Source organism: Anopheles coluzzii, chromosome 2, assembly GCF_943734685.1.
Source record: "Anopheles coluzzii chromosome 2, AcolN3, whole genome shotgun sequence".
Classification (NCBI taxonomy): domain Eukaryota; kingdom Metazoa; phylum Arthropoda; class Insecta; order Diptera; family Culicidae; genus Anopheles; species Anopheles coluzzii.
The window spans coordinates 88,020,066-88,026,808 of NC_064670.1; the positions used below are offsets into that span (position 1 = coordinate 88,020,066).

The 6,743-nt window shown below is 40.4% G+C and overlaps 1 protein-coding gene across 2 annotated transcripts in view; it reads right to left on the reverse strand.

Moving 5' to 3' along the window:
- LOC120948641 (putative ferric-chelate reductase 1 homolog) overlaps window positions 1-6,253 on the reverse strand; it is a 47,608-nt gene extending 41,355 nt beyond the window's left edge. Inside the window, exons 1-2 of one of the 2 annotated variants that reach the window (XM_040365219.2) lie at window positions 5,961-6,253; window positions 3,830-3,890 (exon numbers count right to left, since the gene is read on the reverse strand). The gene's annotated coding sequence lies outside the window, so the exon portion shown is untranslated. The remainder of the gene's footprint in view (window positions 1-3,829; window positions 3,891-5,960) is intronic. The other variant, XM_040365221.2, reaches the window with a different exon arrangement.
- Between the last annotated feature and the right edge of the window lie 490 nt (window positions 6,254-6,743).

Below are 6,743 nucleotides of genomic sequence, written 5' to 3' on the forward strand. Positions count from 1 at the left end.
AACCAGAATAGTCTTTGCTGGTCTCCCACCAGCAGGAGCCAATTATTTTTTCGTACACAACACAGGTTAAATCCATAATCAGCACCATAAACGCTCCACAACCCAAAACGCTGACCTCCATCATGTTGCTCTTTCTTTATGGACTACCATATTGGTGGCCGTACACACGAATCTGAAAGCGAAATCATCAAATCATTCCTTTTGCTTCCTAGATTTGCCGTTCAATGCCAACAGGTTTCTTCAGGCCCACCATCCGCCCTCTAGACTGCTTCCCCGTACTGCTTATGGTCCCGAAGCAGTGAGGACAGATTCCCCGCCGATCTTTGCCGGTTTGGACTACGTCAATCACTTAGCATACTGCGTCGTAGTAATTCGCTTCTCTGCTAGAACACTCCCACTCTCGACGGCCGATCACGATTTGTATGCTACCGTCTCACTGGGTAGCAATCCTAGTTCGCATGTGTTTTTTCCCCTTTAGCTCTTCACCTTGACTCCGGCCGATACCCCGTGGAATAGGGGAGGCTGTACCATAACCACAGACAGCCGGTGTGTGCTCATTCAGCAAAAACTGGAGCCAACTGCGCAAACCGGAAAACTAGAACATCCGTTATGCACTTTTGACAAGTGAACTGTTTCCGTAAACGAAAGACCCTGACTGACGGGCCTTCCCTTTTTTTATTGCCAAACGACAATGACGACGACACTGACGGGTCTGGAAGTGTAATTATCTTTTAACTCATTCTCTATCGCACTGACTGCTACCATTTTGCCCATGCATTACTAACTATCATATGTTAATACGAGCTAAAAAGGGCACCGCTAGGAAGGTAGGAGAATTGCCTATAGCACAGAGTAAGAGAAAAGAATGGAGAGCAGCGGCAGCAACAGCAGCAGTATCAAATCAGAGATGCAATTGTATGCATAATTGCATGATGCATATGATCCATTGCGCGTTCCAACGGTTCACCATTCCCTCATGGTGTGTGTTGAAGCTGTTCACCTGCACCTCCCATCGGAGTGGTAGAAGATACAGAATGAAGCAGATGGAATGTTGAATCTCATTAGTATTTGTGAACATTGACTAGACGGAGCACAGGTTGTAGAAGAAGCAAAAAATTAACACACACACACACGCACATACGTCCCGTCCGTCGTATGGTGCAGATTTAATACAAATTCAAGGTAACGCTAATGCATTCCCGCCACACAGCCGCAGCTTCTCGTTGAGTTGACTTCTCCGAGGGGAAGGAATGCTAAAACAGGGAATGGATGTTAGCGCTCCCCAAGTCATGACACATCAACATTCACCCACTAGAATGGTGTCGTATTCTGATGAGATCATAACCGATTGCTAATGCTTAGATGCTAAGTTAATCCACCTATTGGCATTGCATACGTTGTCTCGTGGGAATTGTACGTTCACCACACTGACGATGGAAGTAGAAGATTAATCAATGCATCAATGCATTGCAATGATAATGCAATTTGGCTGCACCCAGCGAAAAAAAGGAAGCGAGAATTGAAAAGTAATTAGTTTGCTGTTGGTCCGTAATGAAACAAAGAATAAAAAGTGTACATTTATTTGATCATTAAGGGCTTACTGCCTTATTTGATCAATAAGGGCTAAATAATAGCTGAATATGTATCCGCGACATCCACATTATTGCTCTTTTTTGTTTTGTTTTGATATTCCTTTACTTTACATGATTTAAGAGTCCCTCGTTAAAATTCTCTCGGGTACGAATGTTTTGATTTTAGTATTACACATTAAATTCTTATATTATTAAAAAAATATTAATATAAGTTAATTTATTTCTCAAGCAAGTCATACTGAAAATGCGACTTTATTTTGAAGTGATTTTGCGTAACATAAGCTTGATGCTTTGAATATTATAATATTGGAAACATTTATGATTTTTAAGTTCATTTAAGTTCATAAGTTTTTAAGTTAAGAAACATTAAACTTCTTGTCCCCAAAATATTTAATTAAAAAAAATATCTTTTGCCATTAACTTGTCATTCGATTATAAACAAAAATAATAAGCCCATTATCCACATATTATGAAACATCAAACGAGGTGCTACAAATATCTTAAACCAAGAACTCATTACCTGATGTGCTTATACATATGCGTCCCTATAGATATAAGTTGTGGAAATTATGTTGAACAAATATTTATAAAATAACCTTACAACTATTGGGGGATTGTACGATACTAGCCAATTTTGTTTTATACGGAGTTTGGTTTCAGATTTTCAGGTTTTTAGCCTAGCCATAAAAATACTTGTTTTATTGAGAATGGTTAAACACAGTTAAAAACGATGTTTAAAATAGATAAAAATAGTAATAGTTTCTTTTCAACCAAAATTAAAAAAATTAAATTAATTTGATTTTAAAAAAAAAATATTGATATCAATCAAACAATCACATTATTTAAATAATTTGATTTGATGAAAATTAAAAACAAGAAGATTGTGCTGTATTTAATATGTGAAGATTGTGCACAATAATTGAAATATTTAATATGTCGGAACGAAATTGTTAATTGGATGTCGAAAATATAACCTCGATGACCTATATTGTTCCACTGACAGATTGAAATTTCGTGTATCTAACTTAAACTCGTGTCTTCTTGACTAGTATCGTGAATGGCCCCACTACTGATTTGTGATCTATAGACTTGGTATCGTCATCATCTATTCAAAATTCTTAAAATTGAACATTATTTTTTAAATGCACTTTGATTCGCTCTTCTCTGGGCATCATACATACCCACGACATCACTGTCTTCGTGTGATCTTTGCTCTCTACTCTAGTGTTTCAAAATTCAAGCATTATAAGACTGCATTTAAATTGCTGATACGCAAGGTAAACCGTTCACGCAGCGGGAGAGCGAAAAGTAAAACAAATTAATTTCGATTCCTGCCAGCTTCCGCTCCCCTTCGTCTGTAATGGGGACACCGGTCATCAAAATACGATGGGGACGTAAACTTTCGCTTTCATATCTCACGAGCGCTGCAGCAGGTTTAAAGTAATGTATTTTTCTACTGGTAAAAATTGGTTTGGAAAAAAACTCACCCAACACACTCCAAACAATGCAGCTTCCCTCGTGCCCCCTATCTAGACACCAGGCTACCAGTATCGCCTCGGACCGGAAACCCGAAATGGAAACAATAATAATGAAGCGGACGGAGGAAAAACGGATAGAAATGGGATGATTTTTTTTCTCTTCTGTCTGTTGTTGTTGGTTTACTTGTGACTTCTAGCAGGGTGGGTCTGAGTTTCGGTGAGTTTATTCCCATCCTCAAAACAAAAGTCACTTTCCGGCACAGATGCTGTCGCTTTTTTATAATACAAAAAAAACAACAAAATTGTGAAACGAAGCAGCATCTTGTGAACGTAGGAAATGGACAGCTACGAAACCATCCACCCTGTTCGCTTGCGACGGGAGGTTGGTTGGATGGTGCAAGTAACACAATGGGTGTAGACGAACCAGCCAGTTTGTGTCAAGGTTTTGTCATTTGTTTACCTCGCTAATTTGCATAATTTTGAACGCAGTTCGTTCTTTTTTTCGTGTGTATGTGCGTTTGTGTGATTTTGTTGGTATTTCGATGATTTTTTGTTTTCCGAGCCCGAACTAAAGCGTGAAAGCTTCCCATCTTGCGTTGCTTCTACCAAGGTAAGCCACCATAATAGGAGGGGAAAACGGAGAAGTAAAAACGAAGGAACAATCAACATCGTCCCACCGCGCACCGAAAGGGAAAATAATAGAGGAAAGTGTATTTTGAGCAACGGCAAAAACTGTCACAACTGTTTCATGACACTTACCTTGAGTTGATCTTTCAGAACGAATTATTTTTTTGTTTTTTCACTGTACACCTTTTGCAGCCTGTCAATTAAATTCAAAAGAGTATCAAAAAGTAAAGAACCGTCATCAAAACGTAGCTCACGGTGATGGAAAACTTGTTAAACCGAAGGGGGGAACGCAAACATCACACAAACGATTTTCCCCCACCGATCGATAAAGAAACCGTTCGCAACCGTCGCGTGTTATTGTTTCTAGCAGGCGCTTACACTGCTTTTAGGGACAGGTTTAAACGAACACAGCGTAGCTGTTCCGGAAAATCACAGTAGCAAATCCACATTAACTTTAATTCTAGCACATGCTTAAATACACAGCCAGTCCACATGACGATGACGAACGGCACACTTCAAGACCGAAACGGAACGTGGCCTAAAACGCAGAACCTGCACGATTCGTACACTTTGCTTCACCTCACCACATTGTTTTGATACGTGCTAATGCATATGAAGCACGTGTACTAGTAGAACGCTTTTTCGCTCCGCGGGGTACGCGCGTCTGTTTGTTTGTTTATTTTCTCTCCCTCTCTCTTGTGTTTTAGGTTCCACCTGAGCGGTTTAGGGATGGGCGCGATTAGAAACAAAAAAACAGCGATTCAACCTCATTCTAACTTCAAAAGCACTCACTGTTTGAGCAAACCGGAACAAAATAGAGAGAGAGAGAACGCGTTTAAGAAGGAAAGCAGGGATAAAGCAAAGAAGCGATAAGAGCTGGTCAGTGTGCTAATTTCCCAAACATCTACAAACCACACAATGGCGGCGAGGAGAAATACCGTTGTGAAAAATGTTCTTTCACCGATTGTGCTTCGATTTTTGGTTCGTTCTATGGAAGAATTTGTTGCAACAATAAAAAAAGAACGCTGAATAATCCATTGGAACAAGCGAGAGCCGGGAGTAGGTCAACCTAATGCTGGCAGTTCGATAACATTCACACCACTTGTCCTTGCGGTGTGCTGGTTTGCTCTGTATAAATTCTTTGGCAGGACAGTAACGCTGTCAAGTGACCACATTACCTAGAACGTCCTTACCGCAACACGCAACAGGCACACACATACACACCAGCACCATCAAAGCAGAGGACGATTCGTTCCTCGGTTACCATGAATATAGGCAGTGGTGTATAATGACGCCATCAAAAATCTCTAATATATAAGTACACGTGCTTCCTCATCGAAACAAACACTTCTATCGGGGACGCTTACGCGTGAAATGACGGAGCTGTTTGATAGAAGAACAAGTTGTGCCAATATTGGGATAACGCTGATAAATTTGATGTATTTATTTATTTATTTATTTTTCAAGTAGATAATTGAGACTTTGCTTTTGTTCTCATTCAGTTACTGGCAAACAGTAAGCGAGGTGATAAAATGTGTGTTTGATAATTTTTTTCATAATTTACTTTACATTTATTTTACATGAACCGGCATTCCATTCCATTTATTATCAAACATTGAACTCTTCAGCATGTAGTGGAAAGCAACAACTAACAATATCTCTTGTGCGTCTTTTGTTTTACTGTCCGGTTATAACCTAAACCCTTAAAATCGAAAAAAGCGTTCGAACCATTTTCAAACAGGTTTCTAATTCTTTTCAGATCATTTAACACACTGCCACTAATTATCGCCAAAGTACTGCCGACTATGATTGTGAACCGACCACCAGATTCAGATTATCTCACTCTCGCTCTCTCCCGACTCATACTCTCTATCCAACTTTCATCACATTCGCTTGTCACACATGGAACATTAAGGGATTGATCTTGTTGCTGCACGGCATGCCACATCTTCAACTCCATTTTGTTCCATTCCACTGCGGCTGTTGGTGCCTAAAATCCAGCAGAACTTTGTCTCGATCGTACGTCTCGATCGCTAGTTCAGTTTAACCGGGTATAAAGGTTAACACAATAATATACGCAGGAGATAATACACTTATCACACACGTCAGCATCCACGAAAAGAAAACCACACACAAGAGAAGAGAAATTTTTATTTCCTGCAGCAGCTACTGCCCAACGGGAAGCTTTTCGATCATTCGTTCGATCTTGTTTGTGATGGGAATGAGTTGATCTTGTATTGCACTACTCTATTGGGACACTTACACGATACACCAGCAAACCACACACACACACGAAGGGTCAGAAGAGTACACACGCGGACACAGTGCGGCGTTCGCACTTGCTGTTTGGCACTATTTTGTTTCTCTTTACGTTCCCTTTTCGTACTATTATTCCACCTCCGTTATTGCGACCCACAAAACGCATTCGACAGACAACGAGGGTGGGAGCACTCGCGAGCTTTTTAACAAACGTTCCACCGACACTCAGACACTGGACCAGCGCGCGTTCCGGTCGCCAGAGCTCCTGCACAGTAACTGAGCGCGCTTAAGCCGATCGTAGGGGAACAAACCCGACCTGAGTGTGCATGGTACGTGTGCGTGCGGGTGAAATCGCGCGTGGATGTGAACAGCGGGACTGCAGGCGGGGAGTACAGACACACACGGGACGCGATCATTCGCCGACGGTGTGATTTTGTGTGCGCACCAACACAACCGTAGGCTCGTCAGCAATCGATTGTGTACGGCGCGATATCGGGGCGTCCCGTTCCCCTAGATTTTTACAGGGTTTCCCAGAGCAAAGGTAATGATTTATAAAATATTTTTACAAAACTTATGTTTGAACTTTCATTGAGCAGGAGCATAATAAAACTGCCTAATTCATTTAGAAACTGTGTGTTCAAGTTCTTGGTTGGTATAATAGGTTTAAATTTTTTACAAGTAACAAATATTAATTCAGAAATCAGCTCATTTTTCATTTAAAAAAATATGTATAAATAGGTAATAGACATTATAGCAAAAAAGGCCATATTTATTTATATTTTTATAT